General features: G+C 41.3%; 1 long non-coding RNA gene across 6 annotated transcripts; it reads left to right on the top strand.

Moving 5' to 3' along the window:
• The first annotated feature begins 2331 nt into the window (after window positions 1-2331).
• Window positions 2332-13405, top strand: LOC309686449. Of its 6 annotated transcripts, XR_014270545.1 has the most exons (7): window positions 2332-2465; window positions 2558-2685; window positions 4026-4155; window positions 9059-9137; window positions 9237-10498; window positions 10915-11073; window positions 12278-13405. It is a non-coding gene; the product is annotated as an uncharacterized lncRNA (long non-coding RNA). The 6 variants fall into 6 exon arrangements; XR_014270544.1 differs by lacking the exon at window positions 2558-2685; XR_014270546.1 differs by lacking the exon at window positions 2558-2685 and having other exon boundaries at window positions 2332-2503.
• The last annotated feature ends 3325 nt before the right edge of the window (window positions 13406-16730 follow it).

The following is a 16730-nucleotide window of genomic DNA, read 5'->3' as shown; positions in this document are numbered from 1 at the left end:
TAACAGTTAGTTTCATTATTTCTTTTAAAAATCAATAGCATTATCATATGAGAAAGTTTTCTGCAGTTTCATGCTATTGATCATGTGTCATATTTTCAATAATGTGAAGAAAAAATACATTTGTAGGCAAAATCTTCATTATGATGGAGGGAGCAAGGCTGAGGTTACATGCTCTTATGCTACCCAAATTACTGCTATGGAAATTTAGTAACTACTCCCAGGAGAATTACCATAAAGCAAAAAGAATTAGGGTTAAATTTAGAAAAAAAATCTGTATGAGATAAATGATGAAAATGCTTTAATAATGATGAGATGCTTAATACTTTGTGTAACTGGATAACAAAACTCTGCACTGCAATAAATTGACATTTTTTGATTTCTTTTAAACTGAGTTGTCTGGAAGCCTATACAGGCAACTCTTCATTAATATGCAGACCTAAACTACATTTAAGTTTACAATTTTCTGAGATCATTACAGCATCTCTGCTATATGTGCTCCATACATGCATGCTCTGCCTCTACATGATTAAAAATCATCATTTGCACACTTTCAAAATGCTGGCTCAAAAAGTGGGTCTGACTTACAGAATTCATTGTATTTCAGAGGTCTAGCAATAAGTTACATTTTAAAGTGGAATTTATAATCAAAACGGACAGTGAGGCATGGTGGGCTCAATGATGCTCAATTTCTCCCCTCAGCTCCTTTCACCTCGGAGTTTGTCTTGCTGCCTTAACTGGCTGCCAGCTCTCAGCCTTCCTCGCTAGCAGCAAGCCGAGCAGTGAACCCATCTTCTGGGACACGTTATGCCTCAGCCCACCTGGTTGTTTCTCTGAAGCACCACCTGATATTTGGCTAACCAAAACCAGACTCTTCAGAAGATGGGCAGAAAGGAACAAGGAAGAATTTTCAGGTCCTCCATGCATGTTACCTTCTCTTGCTGACTCATACCACGTATGCTTTTTTAACTACCATGACAGAGTTATCCATTAACAATGGCAAAGAAAAAAAAAATAATTCCTGTCTGAGTAAGCCTTATGACCAGATCTTTGAGCAAAGAAAAAGTAAATGAGAAAGCTGGTTGTAGACCCAGAGGTGAGAATGGCTACTGTAGGGTTCAAAATGTTCCTTCTCCTTGGATGTTGGGGAAACAGAAAGTACTGCAGGAGCGGTGTGATCTCGATTTGGGAGCTTCTTGCAAACGCTGGTCTCAGATATGCTGTGATGAACTGACAGTGGCTGAAGCTCTGTGTTGGTTTTCTCCTCTCAAGACTGTGAAAAGCCTGTGGCTTTTTAAAGGAATCTCCTTTTTTCATGATTCAGGCGGGAATATCAAGGGCAGCTGAGGTTGGGAACACTCACCCTGTGGTTCAACCATCAACTAGAAGTTGGCAGTCCAGCAAAAACTGGTTGAAGTGCAGTTCTTTCCAGGGAAATAGGCTCCCTGTGTTTTTTGGGTCAGTAAACTGGGCCAATATGAACAATATTGTGTAAAGGGGAGATAGTCTCAGCTTTTTATTCCCAGGCAGAATGAAGCTTCTGCCTCTGTGTCCACTTTTGAGAGATTAATGCAAATGGGGTTGGCCACTGATCCAAGTTAAGATTAAGCAGTTTTACTCTTGTACCAGGAAATAGATGTCAGGTAATTCCTTATTGTGTGATAATCTTTTACTCAGAGGGGTAGTGCTTTAAGGTTGGGGAAAATATACTTTGTTTTTCCAGTCTAATGTGCACACAGAGTACAACATATAACATCAGTTTTGCCTATAGGAGCTACAAGCAGTACCTCTGTAATTAATAGTATTGCATCTTGGTTGTGGACACTTTAGCCAGCATCGTAGTCATTCAGAGAAGACGCAGCTCTTAATGGTACAGAAGGGGTTGGAGGTTAAGTTTTCTCAGTGCAGGTGTCTTACTAGTCTACAAAACCAAGCAACTGATACTGCCTACGAACACCTTTTTTTACCTCATTTTGGCAGACAGATCATTTGTCATTAGCGGCCTGGGTGAAGTTTGTCATTTGCGTTGGCATTTCTGTGCCATTGCCCTAATGTGCCATCGGGATCCCATTTTGATCTAGTAACTGCTTAACATTTTTAACGTTGCCCCTTGGATAGACAAGGTTTGACATGGCATCAGGGATTAGGGGAATTCCCATTGTGGGATTGAAACTGCTGCGGAGCTGCTCTGGCTGACTCCTCGCACACTGTGCATTATACTCTCTCAGCCCGGTTGCACATGTCTTCTCGTTCTCAGAGGGGCAGAGAGACACGGCTCTACTGACGGCTCAGGAATCTCCAGTCCTCACGTCCCCATGCAGCTGCTCCTGTCACAGAGGCCTTAAATCTCAGACTGTCCTTCTAAGTGTTCCCCCTCCAGACTTGTAGAGGTACCAGTCTGCAGCCAAAAAAGCCATAGCCTCCGGTGTGCTCGTTGTACTGACCTCTTACTTGTCAGATTCTGTAAGGTACCACTGAGGTTCCTGTGATGCATTGCAGATATCTGGTATGTATATTGCTTTCTAATTTATGCTTTACCCTCTTTTTTTTTTTTTTCCAGGAGATGAGCTTTTTAACAGCTACATGGGTGTTACTGTGGTGACTGTAACCAGGCTAAAAAACATACAGTTCGTATTGAGATAGTTCTACATTTGTGGACTTGGATACGATTAAGAGATTTTTTTAAAGGCACGCTGTATTTTTTGCCCTTCCCTGCAAAACAGATAGAGGTTTCTAATGAACTTTCAGTTACACAGTATAAGTGGAAATTATTCATCTTCAAAAGCATGTGTGTATTAGTGTGTATATATATACAAACACACACATATTATGCAAACAAATCTTGTGACTTCTAGCTAGTTAGAGATTTAGAAGAGATTTTCTCCAAGCATAATTAAGATTGTTTAGATATTTGACTCTTAATTTCTTTATGCTTTATTTGGATTCCATGTTAAACTTAATTTTACCTTAGAATTTCCAGGGTTTATAATTCTTGGGGTTTGAATAATTGCATTATCTCTGTAATATATTTTACTGTAAACCACTGCCATGTAGCCTTAACATTGCCTCATATTCAGGTGGGTTTTTTTCAGTTTTAAAATGTAATTTCCCTGCAGTTTGAGGCTTTTGAGGAGGCAGCATTCTGTGATTCTCACCTGAGGAGTGCCTTTCCAAAAAATGTGAGAATGTGCTGTCTGGAAAATGTGATTATTACTCTTGAAATTCAAAACTGTAAACTATGTGATATTTGAACCCAAATGTGTCATTCTAACTTAGTTTCTTAGAGAAATAAAATAGAACAAGTGTAGCAATTAATGGAGGATTGTAGTGCAAACCTAAATTCCTAATATACCGATAACTGCAAATTAATCTCGGCAATTAGATATGAGAGCTATTTTCCTCCAGTGTGTTCCTCTCTGAAATTTTAGTGAATGTTAAGAATAAACTAGAAAACTGATAAGCTGTTTCTCTAAGCTCACTTAAGACCAGAAACGCACCAAATGCTGCGTTTCTTAAGGACTCCATTTTTAATGAGTCACAACCTAATAGAGGACTGAGTTGAAAATCTTCCAGAATATTGCCTGTCTTTGGTTAATGGAGTCACTGAATGAAAGGGTAGGATGTACCCTTTGATCAAGTAGTTTGAGCGCCTTTCTATTACAGCCATTGCACTCTACCTCCTCAATTTAGTGCTGAGCCTGGTAGCTCATGTGTGACAGCAACAGATCCCTCAGTAAGGCACTGAGCCTTGATCTGAAGGCTAGGGGAGGGAGAAGGATGAGATGGAGGATTGTTTCTTTCAGTCGTTTGCTCCAGCTGTTAACCACCTCATCATTAAAAATCTATGCACCTTTTTTGCCTGCGCCCTACCCCGAGCAACAGGCATTATAGGGAGGATAAGGAGCAACTTTATGTGTTTAATGAAGAGCTGGGATACCCGCTCTAGGTTCAGTTTCGCCTTGACAGTGGAACTGTGACTGTACTTCTATAGAAATGTCTACAACTCCGAACTTCATGTCCTCCTTCAGTCGCAGAGATGCACAGACCTCCTCAGTCCCCGGGGCTGCACAACAGGGTTGTTCACAGTTTAGCAAGTAAAGCAAACCCAGAAGGACAAAGAACCAGAGCGGAAAAAAAGAAAATAAGCCATGAAGAGAGGTAGGTGTTGCATGGCTCTCCTCTGGTAGAAAAGATCTTGGACACATACACACACACACACAAGAAAATCCAGTCTTCCAGTAAACAGCGCCCTCTCCTTTTTATTCCTTTTTCCCTAGTACTTAACATAATCTTTGTGTGTTTAAAAAGTTAAATGTAAAGCTGCGAAAGGGGATGCATAGTGACTCCTCTGGACCTGGATCCATAGTATACTGGGGCCTGCCCCTCTTCTTGCCATCGTGTTTGTTCCTGTAAAACAAGCAATTTGCAGGACTTGAGCACAGTCCAGCCGTTTTCTAAGTCTCCCATTTATTCCCTGCATCACCTGGCTTTGCAGATCTCGGACTGCTCATGCCAACATAAAGTGAAAGAAAAATTCCAGATCCTGAAGAGTAAGTGCAAAGGAGAGAACTAAGTAATCCTGTGAATCAATGATGCCTGTTAGGTTACATTCTGGACTCAGAATCTGGTGTTTCAGAAAAGGCCCATCCCTGAAACTGTCTGTGTTCTATAACATTTAATCACTTTAACCTCCTCAACAGCAAAGGTGTTCCCCTGAAATCCTCAATGTCTGCCTGTTGTTCTTGCTTCACATTTGAAATCTAACAGGCATGGTACAAATTTAATGTACCTCCAACTTTTTTCCATCCCACTTGGTAAACTTGTATTGATCCAGCTATAATATGTAACAGGTAACAAACACACTGTGGCAGGAAACGTTTCCATCCTGTCACCTGATGTTTTCAGAACATCGTTTCCATTGGAAAGCTCGCTCGAGATCACATGATGGAAGATACGAATGCCACTGAGTGTAGTTAAAAGGAGGGGGGACCTTTTACAGGGTCCATAACCTGGATTTGCCCTGAAAAAAGTATGGAGAAGGTCTGGAGGAGACTGATCCAGGCAGACGCTCCCAACCCCAAACACTGACCAGGACAACGTCTCTGTGAGAGCTTTATTCCACGCCTGAAGGAGAAGGGGTGTGAGCCTGTGTACGCCCACCGTGTGCTTTTCTGCGTGCTTCCTTTTCAATTCAAATAGGGGGAAGTAGATACACACCTACGTTCCTCTTTTCAGTAATTAATCCAAGAGAAGTGACCATACGGCGCAGCAGTTGCAAACTGAGGACATGCTGATGGGCAGTCCCTTTTGCTTATTTTGAATTCATTATTTCCTCTATTTTTTCAAGTCAGTCATATCATTATTTTGCTCTCAGTGTGCCTTGCTACATTTTGAATTTTGCTCTGCTCAGGCTTTTCTATTCAGTCTCTCGTAACCTGCTTGTGCCACAAAGCATTATTTCATTTTTTTTCCGGAGGTGGCTGGACTGATGATAATATTTAATCTGTTTCAGGAAGTTTTTAGAGGTCACCAGTGTCAAGGAACAACAATTTGCATTATCTCCCTTATTATGTGTATTACTTCTTCCAAAGAATATTATTTAACTGCCACAAGGCAAATAGAAGCATTCTTGAAATTTCTGCTTGTTGCAGATGTCATAGCCACTTCCCCCAGCTTTAAAATTGTTACATAAATAAGAAAATTAAAAACATTTTTGGATTATAAAGATCTGAGCAAAATGGAAGTTGATTGTTTATTTCTCGCTTTTTATTCAAGAAACACATCTACAAAAAGAATAAAATTTTAAGTAGGAGATGAGCTGATTTAGAAAAGCTAAAAATATGAATTGTAATTAATTTTATAACTGTTTAATACATAAAAGGTTTGAAGTACCCTTTTCGCTGCTCCCAGGTATAAAAACACCTAAGTAAGTAGTTGAGATTAGACCGGTCTCGAAGTTAACTGGCAGAAGTTAACATGCCAGAGACTGGCACGTTCCAGTCTCTGACTGGAAGTATGATTTCTATACGGTCTGCTGTTGCACAGCATACCCTCAGCTGATCTTCATAAAAAGGCCAGCTGAAGCATTGCTGAGCCTATGGAAACAGGATCAAGTGTTCCCAGTGGTATCCCAGCAATGATTTAGTTGTTAGGATAGGACTTTTCATCCTATGAATTCCAGTCTTGATGGAAGTGACTGATGTTCTCTGTCATACTCTAATGAGTAACTGAAATGTTAAGTATTAAAGACGTATTCAAATTATGAAAAAAATTTCTCCCAACTGATCTGGCCACTCCTTTCTGCAAAGGACTGTTCTCCATGTGACTGCTGCTGTGTGAGCTGGATATAGGGAGGCTGGATGCTCTACATGAGCTTTTTCCTATGGGGCAGAAAGAAACTTCCATTCTGTGAGAAAGTAAGGGGTTTTTTTGCAAACCTGTATACTTTATCCTTCATCCTTTTTTTTAAACCTATATCCTTTTATTTTTGCAAACCTGGTGCTAGCACCAATGGCGGAAACCATTATTCCCCTTTTAATTAAAATACTCAATTTTATAATAAAAAGATGCTTTCTTCCCTTATTCTGCAATTTTAGAGTCAAAATAAAGCGCTATGGTTTTAGCCTAATGTATGCAGCGTTCACGGAGAAATGCTTCATCCACACCTTACTTGGGCAGTTTGTATCTTCCTGGGAAAAAGATTTTAAAGATTTGACCCTTGACAGCTTTCCAGCAGTTTTGTGTGCTTCATAGTCAATAAATAAAAAATTGTTGCCTCTTTTTCACAGTCTTTCCCTGACTGTTCAGAAAATGAAATGTCCTCACTCTAGAGTCAAAGCCAAGACACACATACACATGCTGCCCTGTGCACCTAGTCTTTCCCAAGTAATTTGAATAAAGCATGAATATTCAAAATACTGTTACAACTGTCTGTGCAAAAATAACATAAATACTGTTGTTCACAGCTAGCCTAAAGGAGTTCTTCAGGTGATCATGAGCAGTCCACTGCATAGCCATAAAGTTTAGAGGATGGAAAAGTAATTGTACGACTCGTGTTCAGGTGTCCTGAACTTAAACTCAGAGGCAGTTTATACTGGGTGGGACAGAGGACTTGCTTTTGTCTCAGAGAAACATATTCTTGAAAATTATATGTATACTTTGGTGACATATGCCTGTGAATCAGGAACAGAGAACAAATTTTAACCTTGCAGATTTGTATACATCTGTTATTCCTGGTCCTGGAAATAGTTTTGGGTTTGGTTGTTTGCTTGGGTTTTTTTAACAATAGTTTTGGATTTGCAGAGGGATGGTTTCTACAGAGTTCCCTGGTATTAGTTACATTAGCATTTTATAGGCTGCTCATGTAAACTCTAGAGCTCTAGAGTTAGCTCTATTAGCTTTTTAATGTAACACAGTTCATACTGGCTTTTATTGGTGTTCAATTGAGGTTGGGTTTTTTATGTGGCTCCTCAGCTGCAAGGAATGGGGCCTCCACTTGTTTGAAACTTTTCTTGTCTGCGTCAACCTGCTATTGGTGTCCTTTTTTCTTGCACACTGTAATACTCTTTAAGAGCTAAACTTGGCTGTATTTGTCATGCAGATCAATTACTCTACATAGCAAACACAGATCTCATATTACAGGTGGGAACGCAGAACTTTTAGATAGCAACTGGAATTCTCTCCTACCTTTGTACCATATTTCGGTTGTTCTACAGATACAGAAATCCGTAGCTGAATTGTCTAAATAAATCATTCTTAGCAAATAGTGCTCCTTATTCAAAGGACACGTGCAAATAATTCCCAGCCAAATGTTAGTTATTGGTTTCTAAGTTCATGTGCTTTTTGAAGTGATCCCAATATCACTCTTCGCTTTTGGGCATCTGAAATTGTTCAGAGCAACATGTGGTTTCTCACCCTTCTATAAGAAAAAGGCAATTTCTAAGCAGGCTGAAGAAAAATGTAATTTAAATACAAGTGTATTGTATTTTGGATATTCCTGTTTATAACAGCAGCTTTCCTCAACGGAGAGAGAATTTTCTACCTAAAAAGATCATTCTTAATAGTTATTCTAGATAAATTTGTGTGGACAATTCAGATAAAGTTTTTAAAAACTCCGTATGAGATACTGAGAGGAGCAAAGCTTATGCTTTCACAAGTCTTATGAAAAAAAGGATGTTCTTTCTTGTGCATTAATGTGCTTCATCAGAATTCCTGGGAAGCTGTCCAGATATACATAGTAAATATTTCACATACCAATAAATGGATTCCTCAGCAATTCAACCACTCAGCACAAATGAGATTTAATTTATGGTGAATATCTGCACCTGTTAAACAGTGAAAAAGGCTCCTGACATAGTGATCCTTTCATGCTGTTATTTATCTAAATATTTAAAAAAGTCCTATCTTTCCAGATTATAATCTTTTAAAGATCATCATTTCAAAAACATTCCCAGGCCTGAATTTTGAACTTTTGTATTGAAGAGTGAATATATGTGATTTTGAGCTAAAGTATATATATGTAGGGCTAAGATCAACAACATCAAGGGAAGACATAAAATGTGCCTATTACTGAATTAGGCATTTGTTTTGTATATCTAATGATAAAATCAATACGTGGCTCCATCAGAGGAGAGATCCATCAGCCTCTATCTTGCTAGCATTCAATCAAGAGATTGAATTTGCAAGAGTCAAAGGGGAGAAATGTTTCTCCATCTTTTGACAATCCATATTACACTAATTCGGACAGCTTTTACACAGAGCTGCACCAGTTTACTCAAGCGTTGCTTTCAATATCATTTCATTAAATCAATGCAAAAGGTTGTGTTGACCTTTTAAATATATATTCAAATCTGATCAGTGGAGCTTAAATTGATTAGGAACCGATTTTAAGCCAACTCTTAAGGCAAATAAGTGTGTCCACACGGGGTTCCTCAGCTGTTCAACGCATCAGTGTGAAATCCAATTTAAATTAAGCCACTGCAAACAAACCACTGTTGTGTTGTACACAAGTCCCAAATGTGCCCTCCAAGTTCTTTGAGAACTTTCTTTTTAACTTGAACAGAGAACCCAAGGGAGATACAGTAAATGGAGTGAAATCTGCTCACCCCCACCAGGAAAGGAGAGGTGACTTATAAACCACGGTAAGAAGCTTCCAAACATCCAAGATTCAGCTAACAGCTGCATTTCTAAACCTGTCCACTGTCAAAGGATGGATGTTTTTCACTCTTCTCTCTTGGCAGCTGTAACTGCAGTGAACAAGGCGGGTGGCATCAGGAATACCACCACTCACCGGGCTCTGGCAGGAGGAGGCCTCCTCCATATCCCACGGGTTAAAAAGATCCAAAATCCCCTCTCGTTCGTGTTTGCTAGGGATTGGGACACCAAAGGTTTCCAACCTCTAGCTTGCCTTCACAGCAGCTCTGGTGTTTTCACAGAGTATATTATTCCTCTCTCCTGAAACCTCACCAAAGACCTTTGCAGGACTGCAGAGAAGCCCCTTTATCTTCACAACCTGCAAGTCAACAGGGAAATTTCAGAGATTTTGCTCTCGAAGCAAAGAAATGGGAGATGCAAAATGAATCACACTCAATATTGATTTATAATGCAAATAAGATGGAACAAAATGGGTATTTGCAGAAGGGAAATATTACCTGATAAGTTCTACACACCAACAAACCTGCAACCTGGGTTTTAATGATTGACTTTAAAAATAGACTGCTATATGAACATACAAACATAGAATCATACAATAAAATACACCGTGAGAGAGTAGGGGTGAAAGGAGCAAACAGAAGGAAATAGTAAGGTAAATTGAGGGAAAACTGGTTTAGCATAAGCAACTACCTTAATTATTAATCAGGTAACATGGGAATGCAAGTTGCACTCATGTGAGGTTCTGGGGGCTATTGGTCCCTCAACCTCCCCCACCTCACTCTTACCCAGGTAAATAGTCATCTGCTCCATTTTCCCCTGTCCTAGAACTGAAGAAAGAGAAAGGGAACAGTTTTCCTTATACTATACATATGTGGTTTAATTAATTAACAGTTTCACTGTATTAAAGAAGAGTTTGAAGGGCTCTTCCTCAGCTTCAGGGCCCTTTCTAACCAAAGGCTTCTGTTTGATGGGCATTTGCAGAAGTTGTCTTTGCCAGTCCAATCCCCAGCAGGAGAAATGTATCTAAATGCAAAGGTAGGTACTTTGTCACTCGTTGTATGAACAAAGGAAGGTAAGAGAATGGGGCTTTGTTTGTTTCTCCTCCAAGGAATGAAAAGGGTCTGGTAACTGGTGAAGGTTTGTATGTGCATGGTATTGCCAGACCTCTGGCCTCTTTCTTTTTCCAGCTTTCCTGGTTCCTCAAATTTACTTATAATATTCTCATTCAGACCTGTGCAACCAGTTGTCTTACATGATTGCAGACTCTCAAGAGAGGGTTATGGGATGTGAGTGAACGTGAACACAAGGATCTTCCATGATAAACTCATGAGTACTTCTATATATTGAGGTAAAGGAGCTAATACTTAGGTGGTTGTAGTAAGCTCTCACCCAATATAGAACTTTCTACGTGTCTTCCTAAAACCTCCCTGAAGCTGTTGCACATCTTGTCCCATTCTTTTTTTTTTTTAAGTCTTATTGACACTGCAGGTGGGTGGGAGAACATTCCTAGTGCTGGATATGGCTCTTTCCCCTTCCTCCTATCATAGATAGGAATCAATGAATCCTTAAACTCGGTTGAGAAATATGATTTATGAATGTGGTGAGCAGAGGGAGAAAGAAAACAAAAACAAAAAAAAACCAGTGTCTGGAGGGGGGAGAAGAAGGGACTACATCACCTTGTGGTGGTGTATTACCAAAACCAAAATTACCAAAGCACTAGGCCCTGGACCTTACACTTGTTTCTCTGCTCGCTCCTATTTTCAGCATTTCCCAAAGCTGTCAGGATGAAGAGCTTGTGCTTTCTGACCAGTGAACGCTCACTGCTTCAAATGGCCCTTCTTTCCATTGGGGTTCTGGAGATCCAGTTCTGCTGAGCTTTGAAATTAAAGGAGAGGATGTTTGACACAGCAAGATACGTTCAAGGTATATGAACCTGCAAAGAAGTATGACAGTTTATTAATTTATTTTACTGTTCAGTGCAGAGCTGGCAGGCAGACTATCTCTTGTGGGATTCGCTGACCTAGATGCTGTAATGAACTTTACAGTGGAGTCCAACACAAGGTTAAACTCAGTATATTGTCTTTATCTAGGCATAATGAGAGAGAGTGGTTAAATGCCAGAAATACTTGAAATCCTGCTTTCTGAGAACTATCTTAGGTACTTTTTTGTTCCTGTTTATGCTGGTATGGGAGGCAGAGGACTGCTGGCCTCCCTCACTGTTGGCTTCTTTTGTAATATCCATATAGTTTTTTGCAACAGTAATACAGTAATTGCCATGTCTGTGGCTACCTAATTTTTTTCCCATTCCTTTGTGTTATTTCCAAGAAGTGGTATAACAATAGTTATGTTTTGCCCTGAAATCACAACTCCACCTTCACATTCTCCCTCCCCCCCGAAAAAAAAAAGCTTAGATTTGGATTTTTACAGTTTTCTGTTGCCAAATGGTGCCTTTGCTATGACTACCAGGGGCTTCAACAAAATGCCTTAACTGATAGCAGCATCTCTCCTATTGTGACAAAGAAGGATGGCAAAGGCTAATGAATTGTATCTTGTTGAGCAGGGCCTGCAGTTAAGAACTTGATTCAGTTAGAAGAGATCTTTGGAGGAATTTTGGCATACTATATTTTTTGGAAAAAGGACAAAGTATTAATGGGGGAAGATAGATGCAAAGCTGTAGCTCAATGGTTCTCACCTGCTTTCAAACAGCATCAGAACCTTTGACTCGGTGGAGGTAGCTTCCAGACCTCCCTTTGTTGACAATGTTTTTTTCTGATTTTATTGCTTATTCTCTCTCTGTGACTCTCTCCCCACATTCAAGACTGTCAGGGAGAAGTTGTAGATAAGAATATCTGTAAATAGTATTTTAGTGTCTCCCACACAGCAGTCTGGAACTGCCTCTCCTCGTGTTACTGAAGGTTCATGGATTTCCCAAATCAGTAGGAGTTCATTGATTTATATGCAGGCAAGCTTGTGTTGCTACTTTGGTTACTCTCGTGGGTTTTCCTGGCTACTGCTAATTAGCCTGGCAGCATCTTACAATGTTGCTTACATGCAGTAGTAGATGAATATAACTACTTGTATTGAGCTATCGTAACATTCTTTTTTTTTTTTTCATCCTCCTTAAAAGGATAAAAGGCACTTTGAAAACTCTTGTCTAAGCAAGGAAGGAGATCCAGACTGACCTGATGCTCAAATGATGTCTCTAGTATGGTTAGTGGTGCTGTCTCCCACACTTGGACTACCCCACAGCCTCTTGCCACCTCTTGCAGTTCTTCTGGGATGTTCAGGTTAAAAACAACCACTCCCCTGCTACCGCTTCCCTGTTACCCTCTGAAAGACTTGCCCTCTCTCTGAATTACAATCTCAGCCGCTATCTCTGACATCTCTTCAGGATCCCAGCTCAGATTAAAGCAGGACTCTCTTTCTCTCAAGCCCTCACTCTTTTTCATGTGTGCATTTTTACTCTCAGCTGCCACAGGCAGTGTCACCCTCCCACCTCTTTGCCCTTGTGAATAAAAGAGATGACCAGGCTGCAGCTAACCTTGGGCCCACCTCTTGTCTCCCCAGGCTACAGGCGGCATGGCGAGCTCTGGCTCCCCTGGGGACCTTCGTGCAGGCTGCGGAGCATGGCTGCAAAACATGTCCTCTCCTCTGAGCTGAAGCTGGGATGCTGGTTTCTCTCGGGAGGTGGCAGCACAGCCAGACGCGATCAGCATCTGCAGCTCGGTGCTCAGAACGGCAAAGGGGTGGCAGGGAGGAGGTGGCGTTGGTGTTGGATTCTTTCTGAGGTGGAGCTCCTCAGTTGGAGGTGAGGATGAGGATGGGGGTGTATATGCATAGGAAGGATGTCTTCAAACCCTTTCTTGAAGCAGAGTGGAATCAGCCCAACATCCTCATCATAATGCACAGAGGTGCGTCTGTCCTGATCATGTCTCTCTGCATCAGCCGCAGACTGATTTGTCAGGTGTGATGTGGGGCTGGGATGCCCACTGTGGGGACAGTGTCATTTGCTGAGCGTAGAGTCACACTCCCAGCTGCTCTTTTTCACCTGTGGGGAAAAACTGTCTGCAGGAGATTGGGCACAGTCATTAAGTATCATGGTTTTTGCAAGCACCTACTTACCTGCAGGCTGTCATGATGGTTGTATGTTATTTTATCTGCAAGTTATCAAGCAGCTTAGGTAAAACACCATGAGAAAGGAAATGCAACAATTAGTCATCGTCCTATTAAATGGTACAACCCACTCCTCTCAGAATCTTATCTGTTCTTTTTAGCTGGATTACTGGGGGCTGGAGGCTCCATTTCTCTCCTGAGGTTTTAGTAATGGATTGCAAAGCCACGGGTACTATATGGGGTATAATGTGACCATCATCTGGAAAACATGCACAGAAGCAGGGGGTTTGGTTTTCTGCAGAAACCAAGCCCAGTCTGGTCCAAAAATCTAGGGGATGTATTGCTTAATCTACCCCTCTGGCTCTGTTCTTTGAATTCAGCTTTCGTATGCCAAGCACACTGAATCAGCTGGGGATGCTACAGAGCCTTGGTGGGAGGTTGTTTGCTTACTTCGTGAAGTTTGAGAAGTTTTGTGGCAACACAGAAAGTCAGAAGATTCAGTTTTGCCCCAACAGTCATTCGTGAATGCTGTCTGTGGGTTTGGGCATCCAAAAGCAAAGGGTGCTAGAAATCTCAGCTTGGTCAGTTCAAATGGTTTTAGTAGCATCAGCAACTGGAGGGCAGCCAGCCAGCCCTACAGTTCTTTAAAAAGTAATAAAATGCACCTGATTTTTACTCCTCCATTTGCAACCATTGAGTGGGAATTAGTCTCTTATACCAGGTAATTCCTGCTTGAAGCTGCTTAGGGCACCATTGAAACCACACCTTAAACAAGCAGCACTGAGAAGCAGCAGCACAGAAAGGCAGCAGAAAAACTTAAGGTTTGTAAGCACTTAGAAAGGGGGCACCTCCCTTCCCCCCCCAGCTCTTTGCTGCTGACAGTTTTGGAAGGCCCATCCCTACTCTCATGACTGTACAGTAAAGCAAAATTGTTGCTCTGAAAAGTGTTTTAAAAGTGTTGAAATTCTCTCCTCTCTTTCAGAACAGTTTCATTTCTGAGAGTGACCCAAGTACCCCAGAGAGATGCTGTGGCATCAGTGTGCGTCCTCAGGTTGAGTCATGAGAGCAGAGGATGCACCGCTCATCTTGTCAGCAGGGCTGGGAATCATCATAGAATCATAGAATGGTTTAGGTTGGAAAGGACCTTGAAGATCATCGAGTTCCAACCCACTTGCCATAGGCAGGGACACCTCCCACTAGACCAGGTTGCCCAAGGCCATGTCCAGCCTGGCCTTGAACACCTCCAGGGATGGGGCCTCAACAACTATCTGGGCAACCTGTTCCAGTGCCTTACCACCCTCAAAGTGAAAAACTTCTTCCTAATGTTTAATCTGAACCCACCCTCTTTTAGTTTAAAGCCATTCCCCCTCGTCCTGTCACTACATGCCCTAGTAAAAAGTCCTTCCCCAGCTCTCCTGTAGGCCCCCTTTAGGTACTGGAAGGCGCAATAAGAAGCAGAATGCAAATGGCTCAGGCAGCGAGGACAGAAAAGCAAAGCAACTTTTCCTCTGTGCATTGTCCTTCTGAGTCAATTAGTTCTGGGGGATCCTCCCGCTGCCGTGTGGATCCCTCTGTTCTGGTGCCTTGCAGGAACAAATTTTGTCCGTGCCACCACCAGGCCTTCTGCCTGGTGCCCCCATGGGTGCACTTGCAGAAAACCAGGGCTGCAAGCAGCTGCCCCTCCACGAGCAGTTCCAGAGCAGTCCAGACTGGCACACGCTTTCAAAGGGTGAATGTATAGGGCAGCATGGGGGAGGTAATTTGGGGGATAAATCCCACATAGGACAATATTGGTGGCTGCAGAAAAAAAACACACCAACAGAAGGACTGTAAAGGAGAAAGACAACGATTGAAGTGAAAGACACTTGTTTTGGAAGGTAATTGCACTGGAGTCATCAGGTTGTTGGTACTTTGCCTGTTGGAACAGTTTTTGACAACTGGGAGAGGGAGTTTGTCTCATTTTAATTGGCACTAACCATATTCAGAGCAGTTGCCATGTGTCACCTAGTCTGTCTGTCCCCCTGCCTTTTCAGCTCGGCAGTCTCCTCTTTTTCCCCTGTATGTCCTGGTGATTTGAAAAATGATCCATTCTTCAAAGCATCCCCGGTAATTCGGACCACAGTGTTATATTTCTTTTGAGGCTGATGCTTTTCAAAGCTGCAGCCTTTCTTTCTGCAGCAGCTACTGACACCTCTCTATAACGCAGCCTTAAGAGGGGGAAAACAGGTCTGAAGGGCTGCACTTTTCCTAGGAGGAAAGACATTAGAGATGGCACTAAAATCAACAGAAAACAGATAATTTAATGTACAATAAAGAAGGTGTAGCTCAGACCTTTTTATGAAGTGCAGGACTATTAGGGAACACCATCACTAATTTCACTTTGTGAAACACACTGGAGATCTTTTAATGTACTTCCTATTGTTGGTATTATGTATCTGCACACAGGTATCAGTAAATATTAATTAAATAAGATATATGTTCTATTTTGGACTGTTTGTTATCTTTTTTCCCCCCAAAACACCGCTGCCTTTTTAGCAAGGCTTAACTCAAGATCTGCATTGCTATATTTTTTTTTTTGCTGCCAGATACCAAAAGATAAATCCAGGCCATATGATTGCTGGCTGCATGGCTTTTACCCATTGGCAACCATCTCCCTGTGGTGACATCAGCTGAGGTGGGAAGACTGTAATTTTATATTGCACTAGTCATTTAAAGTGAAAATGAACATTAACATTTCTCTGGTATGCGCATGTCGTACTGTACATGTTTGTTGAGTGTCCTGGATTCCTACTGAGCAATGTCCTACTAGGGACATTACCATACAGATTTAGGGTTAAAATTTATGTTTCTAGTAAAAAGAAAATTTTGCAAATTCTGCTTTGAAAAGAGCTATTTTCTTGAAGGTGAAAAAATCAAGTTTCTCAAGCACCCCCTCCCGTTTTCAAAATACTCCTTTGCAATGGCCTTCACACTACAGTCCTGAATAAGAAGCAACAGGACGAAAACCTGAATCTGTGCAGCTTCATTTTCTTGTAAGCAATAAAAGACAAACCACAACTGAGCAGCATCTCAGGGCAGTTAACTGAAATGGAAGCTTTCCATGTAGACAACTAGAGGTGTTAAAGGGTGTATAAATGAGAGGGCATTTTTCTTCTTCAAACTTACCTTTACTCTGTGTGTGCAACTTTCAGGCTCAAGCTGACCCTGCAAACATTTAGGTCTGTGCTTAACTCAAGGCACAAGCATTACATGTCTTTCAAATATGAATCCCATTGCAAATTATTCCAATACATCCAATTACAGCATCTTCTTGTTCTTACTGGAAGTCCCTACTTTAGTTTAAAGTTTATTTGGAGACTTCCAGACATCCCATCCCAGCAGGTTCTGGATCTCAGGTAAAAGCTGTATGCATACAGCAAGACGGATATGATGGAGCCAGACTGGAATTGTGCTGTCTGGTCCAAATG

The sequence above is a fragment of the Vanellus vanellus genome (genome assembly GCF_965231255.1).
Source record: "Vanellus vanellus genome assembly, chromosome: 1".
Lineage (NCBI taxonomy): Eukaryota > Metazoa > Chordata > Aves > Charadriiformes > Charadriidae > Vanellus > Vanellus vanellus.
The sequence above is the reverse complement of the archived record's forward strand: the minus strand, read 5'-3'. Positions and strand labels throughout refer to the sequence as shown.